The sequence below is a fragment of the Arachis ipaensis genome, chromosome B7 (assembly GCF_059453495.1).
Source record: "Arachis ipaensis isolate K30076 ecotype BB chromosome B7, ASM5945349v1, whole genome shotgun sequence".
In the NCBI taxonomy this organism is placed as follows: Eukaryota; Viridiplantae; Streptophyta; class Magnoliopsida; order Fabales; family Fabaceae; genus Arachis; species Arachis ipaensis.
In genome coordinates, this window is record NC_142442.1 from 106,566,072 (window position 1) to 106,582,872 (window position 16,801).

Genomic DNA, 16,801 nt, shown 5'->3' on the forward strand with positions numbered 1-16,801 from the left:
TATTTTTCCATTCCTCACCACATAAATTCTCAGAAAATTCATAACCGATAACAAAAACACTTCCCTGCAATTCCTTGAGAGACGACCCGAGGCTTGAATACTTCGGTTATTATTTTAATTTGGGTTTGCTTTAGTGACAAACAAATTTTTGTATAAAACGATTCTTTGTTGGTTTAAAAACTATATTGGCAACGAGGATTTATTGTGAATTCTTTACCACCCAAAAATCCATTCATCACATACCTCACATCAGAGTAAGTAGCTTTGAACTCAACCCTCATCTTATTACTCTGTGCAGTAAAACTACCAGTATTCTAGGCTTTCTCAAGAAGAACCTACTGAATTCCTAGCAAATTTCTTAAATATTGCTGACACAGTACACAATGAGGGAGTAGACTAAGATGTCTACAGATTATTGCTTTTTCCTTTTACTGTAAAGGACCAAGCAAAGAGGTGGTTGGATAAGCAGCTTAGATATAGCTCGAAAATTTGGAAACAGTTAGTAGACAAGTTTTTAAACCAAAACTTCCCTCCAAGAAAGATGACCCAGCTGAGACTAGACATCCAAGGCTTCAAACAAGGAGATAAAGAATCTCTTTATGAGGCCTGGGAGAGGTATAGGAGGATGCTAAGAAAATGCCCTACTGAAATATTTTTAGAATGGGTATAGTTAGACATCTTCCATTTTGGACTTTCAGACATGGCTAGAATGTCTTTGGACCACTTTGCTGGTGGTTCCATACACATGAGAAAGACCATTGGAGAGGCTCAAGAGCTTATTGAGATAGTTACTACTAATCAGCATCTGTATTCATCTATTGAGACCTCTATAAAAGGAGAGGTTAAGGTTGTTTCTACTGAACCTAACCCTCCAGAACAGGATGGCCCATTGACTCAGCAACTGCACGCCCTTGTCCAGCAACTAATATAACTACAAGAGGCTTTGTGAGAAACTCAGGCTTCTAACAGAAATGTAGAAGCCCAACTAAGTCAAACAAGGTAGCAGTTATCTAAGCGGATAAAAGAGGAATGCCAGACTATTCAACTGAAGAGTAGGAAATTCTTAAACACCCAACCACAGTACAACAAGAAAGAAAAGCTAACAAAGGAACATCAGACTGTTGTCCAAGATGTCTCTGAGGGCATTGAATGCCCAAAGAGGAATGTCATTGGCGTTTAATGCCAAGAAAAGGGTATCCATTTCTGGCATTGAATGCCCAATTGAGGACAACAACAAGGGCGTTGAATGCCCAAAAGGGAATAGTAGCCCTGGCGTTAAACGCCTAGAAGGGGGCAGCAATATAGGCGTTGAATGCCCATACCAGGGAGGTCAGTCATATACTGATAACAACCATCCTAAGCAAGCTAGTAACCCTCCTTCCAAAACACAAGGTACTCGGCCTTCCTCAATCAAGTTTCATGAGTACAAGGCCAAGTTATCATACCCTCAAAGACTCTAGAAAGCAGAAAAGGATAGGCAATTTGCTAAATTCTTAGAAGTTTTTAAGAAGCTGGAGATCAAAATCTCCTTTGCAGAGGCTCTTGAACAAATGCCTTCATATGCTAAGTTCATGAAGGAAATACTAAACAATAAGAGGGATTGTAGGGAAGTAGAGACAGTAGCTCTTACTAAGGAGTGCAATGCAGTCATTCAGAGGAACCTTCCTCAGAAACTACAGAGACACCCTAACACTCTCCTCAGAGACACAGAAGTGAATCCAAGAGAAGAGTGTTTGGCCCTTATCACTGAGGCAGAGGCCGAATCTGGAGAGAATTTTGGTGGCGTTGAATGCCAGTGAAGAATATATCACTAGGCGTTCAACACCCAGTCTAGCAGCAAGCCTGGCGTTCAACGTCGGTGAGGAGCCCCTCACTGGGCGTTCAACACCCATTCTGGCAACAGAGCTGGCATTGAACGCCAGCCAGGGAGCACTGGCTGGGTGTTCAACGCCCAGACAGGCAGGCATTCTGGGGCTGAACACCAGTGAGGAACCCCTCATTGGGCATTCAATGCCCAACCAGCCAGGGGAGCTGGTGATGTCCTAAAAACTATCTCTCAACAATTTCCTACCGGCAAGTACACCGGATTATCGTCAAGTAAAAACTTACTATAGAGTGAGGTCGAATCCCACAAGGATTAGTTAGTTGATCAATATTAATTGGAGAATTGTTCTAGTTGAACTGAATCAGAATTGAAATTGGGATTGCAGAATGTAAATTGGCGGGAAACTTAAAGAGCAAGAATGGTAAATGACATAATGTAATTAACAGAAATTAAAAGGGAATGGGGATTGAGCATCAAATTAAGCAACAGAATGTAAAAAGAATGGGTGAGATCAGAATAGGGGATTCATTGGTTTTAGGAGATATTGAACTCTCCGGATCAAATCATTTTCATCTCTTCCTCAATCAATGCATTCATTGAGTTTTCTTGGAATCTTAGATGATTAGATTCCAATGTCTTGGCTCACCAATCTCTCTAAACTTGAATAATTGCCCAATGTCTTGATTTAGTTGCTCATGAGAAGAGATGAAGTTCGGTCACTGATTATACCACACAAATTCATAGATCAAAGTATTGGTAGGATTAAATGTCACAATATCCATCCAGCCCCCAATCTAATCCAATATGAGAAAGCATTTCTAGCATGATTTCCGCATCCCTCTCTCAAGGATCAGAGGAAACCCAATTATGAATAGCTTCTCTGTCAAGACAACTATCCAATTGAATTAAGATTGAAATCTATCTAACAAAATCAAGAGAAAGATAGAAGAAGAAGATGAAAACTATTATTGATCCATTGAATTACAATAGAGCTCCCTAACTCAATGAAAGGGGTTTAGTTGTTCATAGCTCAATTCAAATTACAATGAAAGAAAAGTTCAAAAAGAAATAAAGAAAGTACAAAAGAAACTAAAAGAAAAATACAGAGATGAAATCAGGGAATTGAACTCCCAGAGCCCTCCTCAGGGCCTCCCAACACCCACCAGTATACTATGGTCAAGAGCCATTCCGAGATGTGTACTGAGATGATAGATATGGTAGACTCCCTTGTTGTTACCAACAAGCCCTATCATATACCTATGAACCACCTCCTTAACATAGCAATGAACCACCACACTCACAAACCATCCAAAGTAAAAAGAGTGTGCTTAAGAACTCTAGACACCTCTATCTGGGGATTCTAGCAAAGGTGAATCACAATCTAAAAAGGTTCATTTAGTTAAAGTGTCTGTGGCATTTATGTATCCGGGGGTAATACTGGAAAACAAAGTGCTTAGGGTCATGGCCAAGACTCTAAAAAGCTGTGTTCAAGAATAAAAAAGAACTAAACTAGGAGAGTCAATAATATTATCTGGATTCTAAGTTCCTATAGATGCCAACCATTCTAAGTTTCAATGGATAGTGAGATGCCAAAACTATTCAGAAGCAAAAAGCTACTATGTCCCGCTCATCTAATTATAACTGAGCTTCATTGGAAACTTAGAAATTTATTGTATCTTAATTTTCTTTTTATCCTACTGTATTTTTAGTTGCTTGGGAACAAGCAACAGTTTAAGTTTGGTGTTGTGATGAGCGGATATTTTTTACGCTTTTTAGCATTATTTTCATATAGTTTTTAGTATGTTTTGTTTAATTTTTATTAAGTTTTTATAGGTTTTAGTGCTAAATTCATATTTTTGGATTCTACTTTGGGTATGTGTGTTTTTGTGCAATTTCAGGTAATTTCTGGCTGAAATTGAGGAGCTGGAGCAAAAGTCTGATTCAGAGACAGAAAAAGCACTGCAGATGTTGTCCGGATCTAACCTCCTTGTACTCCGAAGAGCTTTTCTGGAGCTACAGATACTCAAATGGCGCGTTCTCAATGGTTATGGAAATCTAACTTCGAGAGCTTTTCAGCAATGTATAATAGTTTATACTTTGCTTCAGATTAGAAGGCCCAAAACTGGTGTCCAACGCCAGCCTCCTGCCCCCTTCTAGGCGTCCAGTGCCCAAGGAGAAGAGACCAACGTCCAAACACCCAAAGAGGAACCCCTAGCCAGCGTTCAATGCCTTAGAGGCCTCATAACACGTGGATCTCATCAAAGCTCAGCCCAAACACTCACCAAGTGGGCCCCAGAAATGGATTTTAGCACCAAAAATACTGTTTTACCCTTACTAGTCATTAGTTTAGTATTTATAGTAGAAGATCACTCTTTGTTAAGGATCTTCATCCACTTTACACATTTTTCATTGTATTTTCCTTTCAGTATGAGTTTCTAAACCTCCTAGGTTGAGGGGAAGAGCCCTGCTGAGTTCTATGAATTAATAAAAGTATTATTGTTTCTTCTTCGATCCGTGTTTGATTTATTTCTAAAATGCATACTCGTTCTTCAACATGGTGAATAGGATGATCAGTGACTGAGAAACCCCTATTTTATGATTCATCTTGTGCTCAATTAAGTGTTTTTATCAATTCTTCACCCACTTATTCATATGAATTGCATGGCTTTACTATTCCTTCTTTATTTTATGATATATGTGAAAACATGCTTCCTATGCCTTAAAAATATTAATTTTAATTATTATTTATTACCATTCGATGCTGTGATTTGTTTGTTAAGTATTTTCAGGTTTCAGTGACAATCAGCTCTGTTCATGATACTAGGACCGCGTGCCTGACAACCACCCGTGTCTACTTGGGTTCGTGTGAATACATGGCTAGAAAGCACGAATCGCTAGTTTGATTATGCATCTCTCAGACGACTAATCCACGACTTCGTTGGGACTTCTTGAGACACCAGTTCAGCCAATTTTCGGGGAGATTAGGGTCTCTGTTGTATAGGCTAGAATCCAAAGAAGTAACATTCTCTGATACGGAAGATTTGACTTTGTCTATGGCGTTTTGGGTAGGATCGCTAAGAGAATAAACTACTAGAGCTTCACCCTCCGTCAGATTGGATGACCACGGGCAATGGCGTTTGATCTGGAGCAGGGGAGATCAATGACCACGGGCAATGGCATTGATCACATACAGCCTGCCATAGAAGAAATCACTCACAAGCAAATAAGACAGTAATTACCAGAGTTAATTTAGAAAGGCTAAGCAACTCCAATCCTTAACCATATTCCTATTACTGAATCTCACAAATACAAATTATGAATAGTTTGACCTTACATCAGTCCAACTGAATTTTGATTTTGCCTGACTAGGACCTGTAAGATAACCATAGCTTGCTTCAAACCACAATCCTCGTGGGATCGACCCTGACTCACTCAGGTATTACTTGGACAACCCAGTGCACTTGCTGGTATAGTTGTACGAAGGTGTGGGGACTCGTGCACCAATGGCCTCTGTTCTTGTTGCCTCCACGAGTGTCCCTTTCCAACGCCACCTTCTTCGCACAATCCTCAACAACCCTCGGTTTGTTCAGTAACTAAAAAAATATCTGAATCTCTAACGGAGCCACAACACTCATAATGTTTTCCCGAAGACCTCCCTGGTACTTGATGTACTTCCAACCCTCATAGGACTCAAGGACTCCCTAACATACCCTTGAGAACCTGCAAAGTTACTCAAACTTACTGGTATACTCGGCTACAGACATCGAACCTTGCTTCAGCTGCATAGGATCGAACTCTCTGGCCTCCCTTACGAACTCTGGAAAATATTTCTTGAAGAAAGCCGTCTAAAATAAATCCCAAGGAATATTCGTGTTTTGAAGTTACAACAGTCGGCATTCTCCCTGCCACCAATGCTAAGCCTCTCCTGTCAGCTGATAAGCTGCAAACTCTAAAAATTGATTATCGGGGACATGTTGAGTCTGCAGGGTATGCACCATGGCTTGGAACCAGTTATTTACTTCAATAGGATTTGTCATCCCTCTAAAAGTTAGTGGATTAACCTTTAGGAAAGCAGCTAGTGTCATCGGAGCATCTCCTAAGTTGTTCCCGGTCCCTTCTCCGTTTTCATTTCTGGCTGGTTGCCCCAACCTTTCCATAGCTTGCATAGTTGCAGCAGCACTCGCTTGCATCGAGTTCGCCATATTAGTCATCGCCGCCATGAACTCAGAATGCTTATCGGCCGGTTGGTCATCCTCATTATCTCTCTGTGTACATGACCGACCTCATCTGTGAGTTACCATTAAGGGTCCTGTCTAAACCAAACAATCGATATCAAGGGGATCAGTCTCAGTATCTCAAGCCTAGTGCTTCAATTATCCCAAAAAGGCAGTCACAAACAATCATGCTATGCATATCAAACAGATATCCGAAATATCATGAAATAAAAATGACCCAGCATTTGTAATAAAGCACAATCGGTTCATCCTTCAGGCTCACAAAGATGAACCTCTCTGATACCACTAAGTGTAAGACCTTATCACCCTAAGCCTTACCTCTAGCCGTAAATCAAAGGATAACAAAGTGCCACAATAGTTCTAAAGCTCATACAATGATATATATATACATATATATATATATATATATATATATATATATATATATATATATATATATATATAAGGAAGTAAAAATACTAGAAACCTGATGAAGAAATAAAGCTCAAAGACAGAGAAAATAGAGATACAAAAGCATGAAGCGTTCACACGATAAACAAATGCGTAAAGTTAAGATAAGGATCATAGATACAAGATAATCAAGGTATATATATATATATATATAAAAGAGAACTAGTCACAGCTTGGGGAGTTTAGGCTGGCTAGCTCACAGAATACAACAAAATTTTTGAAATAAAACAGCAACATCCTGTGTCTTAAAGTAAGCCTCTAAGGCAACAAGATACAATATACAAAAGTGAGAGAATAGTAAAGAAAAAATACAAAAAGATAACAAGCGATCCTCTTCTCTTTCACCATTCCACAAAGTCACTGAGGTGGATTGCCACCTGCATATGAAAAACAACAACAACATACGGTATGAGAACCGGAGGCTCTCAGTATGGTAACAGTGCCCAATAGATATGATATAAGGTTCCAGGATGCCAAAGGCAATACTAGAACTTCATATCGATTACAAGATATTCAAGCTTAAAGAAATATATAACTTAAACCAATAATAGGGTAATCCAACTTAAGGGAATTCTAATCTAATAGAAACAACGCTATCTCACAACCTTCGCCATCCTATTCTCCAGGTGATTCCATCACCACCGCCTACCGAACCTCCTCAATCACAGTAGAAAACACACGTAGATGCAAGCAAGTAAAACACAGCCAATATACATTTACAGCAAATAATGCAGGAAGCAAATAGGCATGTTATACATTTAGGCAACAGATGCAATTAGGAAAAGAAAACAAACACATCGTAAATGCACATGATGAATGCCTGTCCTATTGGCTGTTATATCACTTGTCGGTTCAACTGCCAACGCGACACATCCCCTTGAGATGTCACCTTTGGGTCACTAATAATTGGTACCCTAGGGATATAGTGCCCGGCACACTCTTATGAGTCAAAAGGATGCGAGCGGGTTACTCAGCCTTAGACCTCACATCTTAACATTAGCGAGATTAACCACCATCCTTATACTGGCACCGGAACCTCGACAAACAGGATTAACCACCGTCCTTGCCAAGCACATAATGACTCATCAATCTCAGTATATCAATAATGTATAATCAATCTCAGTGATCACTGCTCATACAGCACAAGTTCTTTAATACTCATCTCATCAATCTCATCAACCACAATCATTCATTTCCAAGTTCCAAACTCATCATCAGTTCTCAATTTCACAAGTTCATCATCAATCTGGCACTCCATCAACTCACATAATAAATCCATCCAACATACATAACAGGACTAAGTCACTATCTTTTAAACTCACTAACAAAAAATACCAATTTTAGATCACCTAACTCATTCTCACTAGTCTCAAAGCCTAAACATTAATTATGAGTCTTAAATAGAGGTTAGAGAAGTTTAAAAAGCTAGAAGAACCATTAAAATGTCAAGAAAACAAGTTTTCAGCAAAATAGGGGGTATGCGTACGTACGCATGGGTGTCAAATTTCCAAAGTCGCTGCGTATGCTGGCATGTGATGTATGAGCATCTTTTTATTATTTTCTTATTATTTTAGATATAAATTTATTGAGTTTTATTTAGATTTTAGTGTTTGAACCCTATTTGGATGCTACTTTAAAAGGGAAAAGATTTAGCCCTTCGGGGGGATCTCTTTTATCTTCTCTCTTCAAAACTTTCACATTTTCTAAACCCTAGTTTTTTTCTCACAATCATGAGCCACTAAACCTCCTCGATTAAAGTTAGGAGCTCTGTTTATTTCTATGGATTAAGATAATTATTGTTCTATTTTAATTAATGTATTGATTCAGTTTTAGGGAATATTTTTGTTCTTCATCTTATGAATCTGGGCAGATCGGAAGAATAACTCTTATTCTATATGCGTTCTTGTAATTCTTGGAAGAGTATCTCACTTGAACACTAGCTTAAAAGTAATTTCCTCCCAAATTGATAATTACTTGGAATTAACGGGATAAGTGACATATAATCCTCTTATATCTGGATAATTAAGGTTTTTGTGGCCTATAAACTAGAATTAAACCTAACCCTCTAATCGAAATTAAGTGACCAAGACATTGGCAGTTAACTAGGTTAGAGGAGACTAAATCACTAAGACGTTAGCGTTTAGTCACTGACAGTTTGCCACGAAATGAATCTTGCATGATTAAATTAGTTGGTAGGAAAACTTAATCCGGAAGAATAAACATCTACAATACCTTAACTATTTTCTCACATATATTTCACACTAATTCTACTATTTTCTTGTTTTATTCTCTACTCTAGTGTTTTAATGCTTTTGAACCCCAAAACACCAATTTCTGCTTGCCTGACTAAGTGAGTCATTCGACTATCATTGCTCAGTCCATCAATCCTCATGGAATTGACCCTCACTCACCTGAGGTATTACTTAGTACGACCCGTTGTACTTGCCGGTTTAGTTGTGGACATTCTAATTCTGCCACCAAGTTTTTGGCGTCGTTACCGAGAATTGAATGTATAATTGACAACTACCAGTTGTTTGATTGCTTAGATTAGACATTCTTAATTTTAATTTTTATTTATTTTTATTCTTTAATTTTTAAAAATTTAATCTTAGTTTGTTTAAAAATTCTTTCTGTTCTTTCTTCTTTGCTTTTCTGTTTACCACATGGTGCGTTTAATTTTATTTTGTATTTTGTGTTAAGGAAAACAATAGAGAGAGATCACGTGGGTTACTACTCACACCTAAGGAGTAACTCATATTATTGTGGATGGAGAAACTACTTGAATTTTGGTTGGGAAAATCAAGACCAAAGAAATTTTAGTGATTCATATTCCATCTATCAAGAACTATAATCTCCTTATTCATATCAAGAACTACCATCTCCATATTCACACCAAGAACCACTACCTCTCTATCCATATCAAGAACTATTATCTTTTTGTTCATATCATGAACCATCACCTCCTTATTCGTACTAAGAACCATCGTCTTTTGATCTTTCCTGCCAAAAAATATAGTAAACAATAGATAAAATTTTGCAAAAATTTCCAACCTCACCCCTGCTTACTCATTTCAAAAACTTTCACCATATGAACTTGCCTTAACACAACCCTCTCAAAATTCACAAAATACATTTTATAACCCACAAAACTCCTTTGATACCCTCTAATTCACTCTCAACACAGCACCCATTCCACAAAATCCTTCCAAACTTTCATCTCTGGAGCTGGTCATGAACAATTCTTTCAAGATGTCAACATCTTCATTGAAGAGTCTAGAGCCTCGAGAAGATATATAGAAGTGCAAATGGCTCGGATGACATAATCTCTTGCTGATAGAAAGGCCATGAGCTTGAAGAGTGGAATAGTGTTTTGCAAGAACAATGAAGGCCAACTTGAGGTGACAAGGGAGGAGTTAGAAGTGCAAGAGCAAGATCAAGAGGCCCCTGTATCAAGTGAAATTCTAATAAAGAAGGAGGCAGTGGAGGAATACAAGCCTAGGATTCTATATCCGCAGAGGCTACAAGAGGTGGCAAAAGAACATGCAAAGTCCCTCTCAAGAGAATCATTTCAAACTCATACAAAAAAAGGAGGAGAGTAACCAAGGGAGTCCATACTCCAATGAATTAGGAAAGTGCATGGTGGTTGATTTAATTAAACCGCCAATCCAAGAAGTTCTTGATGAAGGGGATACTCTAACCATTACACAACACCAAAGCCTTGAAATCAGAGAGGTGAAGGCCATAAAGGAAAGTACTGGAAAGGGGATTGTAACCAAGAAACAAAAGATAATATCCATGAAATAGAAAAAAGCAATCCAACCCTTACCCCAACAAGCAAGGTGAATCAAGCTAATAACAATAAAATAAAGCTTGTTAGGAGGAATTTAAATCTGAGGGCACTAATTTTCTCCTCTCCTTCCTTGGAGTCATTTCTTTTAATCAACTGGAAGAAGAGGAAGAAAATTCAAGAATAGCTATCAAGCTAGTGACATTGCAAGAAGTGCTTGTTGGGAGGCAACCCAACCCTCAATATCCTTTGATTTTGTGTTCATTTCGATTTTCATTTATTTATGATTTTTATTCATACTTTCTCTTCCATTATTAATGTTTGTGGTCATGCAAAGTCTTTAAAGCAGGAATAGGAAGAATCTGAAGGAAGAACAGAAAACCATAGAGAGGAGTTCATTCGGGTGATCTGGCGCTAAATGCTAGGCTGGGCGTTCAACGCCAGAAATGGCACAAATTTCAAGAAACTCTCTGTTTTGGTGGGCATTTAGCGCCAGAAATGGCATGAAAAGTGGAGTTGCTTCTGTTTGCTTGGCACTAAGCACCAGGAACGTTGGCTTTTAGCTCCCAAGATGGCACAATTTTCAAAAAGTATTCGGCTTGTCCTGCGCTAAGGCGTTTAGTGACGAGCCCTCGTTTCTAAAAAAAATTTCTTCTTTCCCTTTTATCACTCCCTTCTTTCTTTTGCAATAATCTTTTTTTTACTCATCCATGCGTTTTTTATGCTCCTTCCCATTTTCAGTTTTTCTTTTCTTGGAGACAAGCAAACTTTTAAGTTTGGTGTTGTAGAGCGAGCTCTCTATTTATATTATCATCAATTGCACCAAAGGGAGGCAAATAATCTTCACAGAAGCACAACCTAAGGAATGAGATGGCCACCAAAAACTGAGGCGGTTAAGTTCCTTTTTGTTCTTACCTCCCTTCTTGTTCTTATTTTATTATTTCCTATTTTATGTTGTTTATTTTCTGTCCTTTACATGATTTTCAATATCTTTAGTCTTTTAGTTTATATAAAAGTGACATTCTTGCATACACATGCCAGTGTCACGTACGCGAGAGTGCTTGGCAGTAGCCAACCCCTACGTCGTGTGCACTATCAGCGTACGCAGGCATTTTTTCCCTTACAAAAATTTAAAAGCTGGAGAAATCAGATTTTCGTATCAAACTTCAAACGCGCATAACTTCTTCGTTTTAAAATATGTTTCATCCATTCTTTGAACGTCTTAAAGCTCTCAGACCCGACTTTCATTTAAATGAAATTTCATCAAAATTGAGGATCTGGAACACAAGTTATGCCTCTTCAAAGTTCATAAAAAATAAGGTTTTACCAAAACTTGCAAAGTTCTCTAGTTTTCCAAAACTTCAAACCAAACCAAATCCATACAAAAATCAATTCTAATCTTACTCATTTCTACACATTTCCAATTACACTCCATCATTATTCAACCACACCATACCTAACCATTTAGTTTCAGGATTAACAACTACTTCTACAACTTCCACTCTTAATCCGCATCATTTATCAACACCAATCAATGTTCATCATCAATTATCAACAATATCATTATTCATCATCAATCATCAACATCAAAACCCTCAACAATCATCATCAATCATCAATAATCATCAACAACCAATATCAATTCAATCCTATCCTAAGGTCCACTAGCCTAAGTTTCACGAAACATTACATACTACCTAAAGGAAACCAAAACCATACCTTGGCCGATTTTCAACACGTAGAAAACACCAAAATTAACTTCCAAACAAGCTTTCACAAAGCTTTAGCCACCAAAGTCAATCCAAATGCCACAACCAACTCAAAAAATCACCAAATTTAAGCTATACACATTTAATATACCACAATTAATATATAGGACTCACAAATACACCAAAATGTAAGAACCATAATCGAATTAAACGTTTAGATAAAATAAAATAATAAGTGTCCAAAATAGGTTAAAAAATTTAAAAATGTTAATTAGAAAATTTAAAAGTGAGATTTGGATTCAGAAGATTTTTCCAAGTGGGAAAATGTAATTTTCTACGAAACATTACGTAAAAATGCGTATCGGTGATTTAGCCGGCAGTACCAACTTAAGTTTGTCCGGCACTGCTTGAGAGAAAATAAAACAATAGAAAAACTTAGGAAAATATTTAGAATTAAAAATCAGGCACTAATTCTAAAGGTTTTGGCCCGAAGTTGGGCCAAACGAACCTAAAATGCTGCGCAGTTAGACCGAGCCCAAGTTGGGACTAAGGCCCAACATATAAATACACATTTAATGAGCTTTTAGCTCATTTCAGCACACACAAGAGAGGGGGCACTGGTTGTGAGAGAGGAGAGTGAAGAACACAAAACACTATTCATCATCACCTTGTTTTGCTCATAACTTGAGCTTTGGTGCTTCGATTCACGTGCTATTTGCGGGCACGCAAAGCTCTCATTGAGCTCGTCATTTCTATTTAAACAAAGTAGGTAAGAACTCAAAATCCATGTGCTAGTTTTCTTCCCTAACAGTTTTGCATTTTTGGGTTTGGTTTTTGAATAGATTTTGTGATTTTGGTTGTTTAGGGGTGACCTAGCATTGGAATATTGTTGGGTTTTTCCCCTAAAACCATCAGGTAAGGTGAGTCTCTTCAAAACCCTTGTGGTTTGATGTTTTGGTTAGCCCTAGTATTGATTTTGGTATTTTATATGATGTTAGATTGAGGTTTGGAGATTATTGGAGTTGTTTTGGCTACTTGGAGCTTTGAGATTGAGTTTGAAGCTTTCGGATTAAGCTTGGTGGCCTTGTTTTGGTGTTTTGTGCGTGTTGGAAATTAGCCAAGGTATAGTTTTAGTTTTCTTTAGGTAATATGTAATGTTTCATGAAACATAGGCTAATGGACCTTAGGGTAGGATTGAGTTGATATTGGTTGTTAATAAATGTTGTTAATTAATGTTGATTGTTGAGAATATTAATGATGATAATGGGTATTGAATATGATTTTTGATTTTGATCACGTTGGGTGGTGATTGCGGGTTTAATGGTGATTGAATTGAGGAATGAGAATTATCATGGATTTGAGTGAATGATTGGTGATGCTTTGTAATGTTTATGTTGAAAGAATTTAAGGAAATTGTGAGGATTGAATGGTTTTGATAGCTATGTGATTGAGAAGTGGTTGGAGAGTGCACATTATGGATTTTGGATTTCTTTTATGTATGTTTAAGTTGGTTTGGTTTTGGAGTTTGGAAAACTATAGGCTTTTACAATGTTTTAGTAAAACCTTATTTTTGATAAACTTTGACAAGCCATAACATGGCTTCCTAACTCTTAATTTCGAAAAAAACTTGATTCAAATAAAAATTGGGTCCGAGAGATTTAAGACATTTGAGGAACGGATGAAAAATGTTTTAAAACAAGAAAGTTATGGGTGTTTGAAGTTCGGTACTAAAATCTGAACTCTACAGCTTTTCAAAAATTTTCTAAGTGTAACATGCTGTTTTGAGGACTCACGTACGCAAGTGTAACATGCGTACGTGACATGGGCATTTTTGACACCCCCGCGTACTAATAAACCCTAATTTTGTGGTTTATCCTGTGTTGAATTTAGTGGATTTTATCAACTTATCTCACATTTATTCAATGATATAGCATGGTTTTGTGAATTTCTCCTAAATTGCACTTAAGAGTAAAAACATGCTTTTTAGGCTCTTAATTTGCTAAATTTAATTCACTTTAATTCCATTCGATGCCTTGATGTGTTTGTTAAGTGATTTCAAGTTTTGAAGGCATAGATTGGATTGAAGGAATGAAGAAAAAGCATGTAAAAGTGGAGACTTCATGAAGAAATGAAGTTTGGAAATCTCTCCAGTTTTGCGTACGCATGACCAAAAATTCGCCAATCAATGCGTACGCGATACCCACGCATATGCGTGACACTTGTCATGTGACCTCATTAAAGAAACACGCTGGGGGCAATTTCTGAGCTCATCCAAGCCCAAATCCAACTCATTTCTGAAGTATTTGAAGCCAAATTCAAGAAGGAACAAGGGTAAGCAATTAGGGTTGTGTAGAAACATGTCTTAGGTCATTTTCTACAGAGAGAAGCTCCATTTTCTCTCTAGAATTAGGGTAGATTTAGGTTAATTTCATCTTAGATTTAGGTTTTTCTCTTACTTTAATTTACTTTTCCTTGTAATTTCTTGTTATTACATCCTTGCTCTCTTAATTTTACTTGTTATTTTCTTTATTTGGTCACTTTTATGTTCATGCACTATTGTTGGATTTGGATTTTTTTAATGCAATTTTGATGTTTTTATGTTATTGATGTTTATTTGAGTTGTTCTTATTATTTTCTTGCTTTTGGTAGCCTTAGATTTTATATTTCTTGCAATTTTATTATGTTTTTACTTTCAAGCACACCAAGTATTTGATAAAATGCTTGGCTTAGTTTTAGAGTAGATTTTGAGCATTCTTGGCTTGGAAAGAGAAGCTAGGTAATCTTTAGTCATTAATACCCAACTTGTGTTGGTGATCTAGAGTTATTAGTTAATCTTGTTTCCATTGACATTATTTATGGATTGGGGTTAACTAGGCATATTTGACTTTTTCCCAGAGATAACGTAATAAGCTTAACTCTTGGTAATTATTGTGTTATGATTAATGACTAGGATAGAAAACCTTGATTCTCAATCCTTGCCATGAATGTCTCTTTAGTAATTCTTATCTTTAGTTGTTTTCTTTATTTTCTTGTCATTTAGATTCTTGTCTTCTTAATCGCAAACCACCCCATGAATCTCATAACCGATAACATGCATACCTCATTGCAATTCCTTTGAGAGACGACACGAGATCTAATACTCTCGGTATTTTTATTGATTTGCACTTGTGACAAACAAAATTAAACTTTAATTGTGAGAGTTAGTTGTCGGTTTGGACTATACTAGCAACGGAATTAATTTTGAAACTCCGAGCCGACATAATTCTCTACATCACGTACGCAGACAGGGCATGCATACGCATGATCCCTGTTTGCTGAAAACTTGTTTTTCTTCATTCCAATAGTTCCTCTAGCTTTCTAAAATTCATTAACTTCTATTTAAGACTTATAACTAGTGGTTAGGCCTTGAGACTATTGAGTTTGAGTTAGATGAATTAAGATTAGATAATTCTATTAAGAGTTTAAAGATAGATACTTAGGCTTGGGAAGTTCTATGGATGGAATACCTTGAGTGTGTTGGTAGAGTGTCGAAGTGACAATGATTTGGGAAACATGATTGATTGAGGTGGTTGGAATTGATGAGATGAATATTGTTGGATTTGTGCTATGGGCAATGATCATTGGGACTAATTTATATACTATTAATTTACTGAGATATGGTAAGTTGTTATGCACCTCGGGGAAGGACAGTGGTGAATCTTGTTTATCGAGGTGGCGCACCGGCATAGGAGCTGTGACAGTCTCCTGCCTACGTTCAGATGTGAAGATTGTGGTAGTCTCCTGCTCACATAACCTTCTCTGCCGCCAGAGTGGACTCGGGCACTATAACCCAAAAGAGTGTGTCATGCACTATATCGACGGGCGCAAGAAAAAGTCTTGGACATTATGCACCAGGAAGCGCAAAGAAAGAGTGAGTGGGGCACTATATCCCTAGTCGTGGCAGAAAGGCTACATCTAAAAAGATGTGTCAAGTTCGCAGTTGAACCGACAAGTAATATCACAAGCCAAATAGGATAGACATTCATCATATGCATCTTTTACATGCTTGCCTGCTTTGATTACTTGAGTTATGCTTCCACATCCCTATCTCAATATCCAGCTCCCGCAAACCCTAATCCCAATCTGACTGTGCTCTCCGCGCCACCGCCCCGCCGCCGTTGCAGCAGCACCATCCAACCTTCGCCTATGTGTCGCCTCAAGTCTTCGCTGGGCCTCCCTTCGCGCCTCCCGCCACCCCCTCCTTCCGGCCGCTGCCTCTTCAGACCCCGCACTTCTTTCCGCTGCCAAATCCATCCGGAGGCGCTGCTCCGCCGAGCCTTGCATACCAGAACCGTCGATTCCACCGCCTGGTGATAGCTCTGTGGCTGCAATGGCTACTGGCGTCACCTCTGCTGCCGGTGGCGTTGCGGTTCCGGCGTCTGTGCCGCACATGCAGCCTATGATGTCGTATTAGGTTCCTCCTGGCAAGCACGCCAACCCAAACGATTACGCCGCCATCGCGGGTGCTCCTCAAACGGCTGTACCTCCTGCTTGTGGGTCTTGTTGCTTCCATAGTTCAATTGTTTATTATTGTTAATTACTCAATTACTATTATTTCTATTTTTTATATTTTGCGATTATGCGTGTTTGTGCGTTTAGTGCTTGTTCCAAATCGTTGATGTCAATCGTTAGAAGAGAAAGAGAGAAGGTACAAGATCTTCAAGGATAACCTACGGTTCATTCACGAACATAACAGCACTGGGAACAAACCCTACAAGCTTGGCTTGAACAAGTTCGCCGATTTCCCCAATGAAGA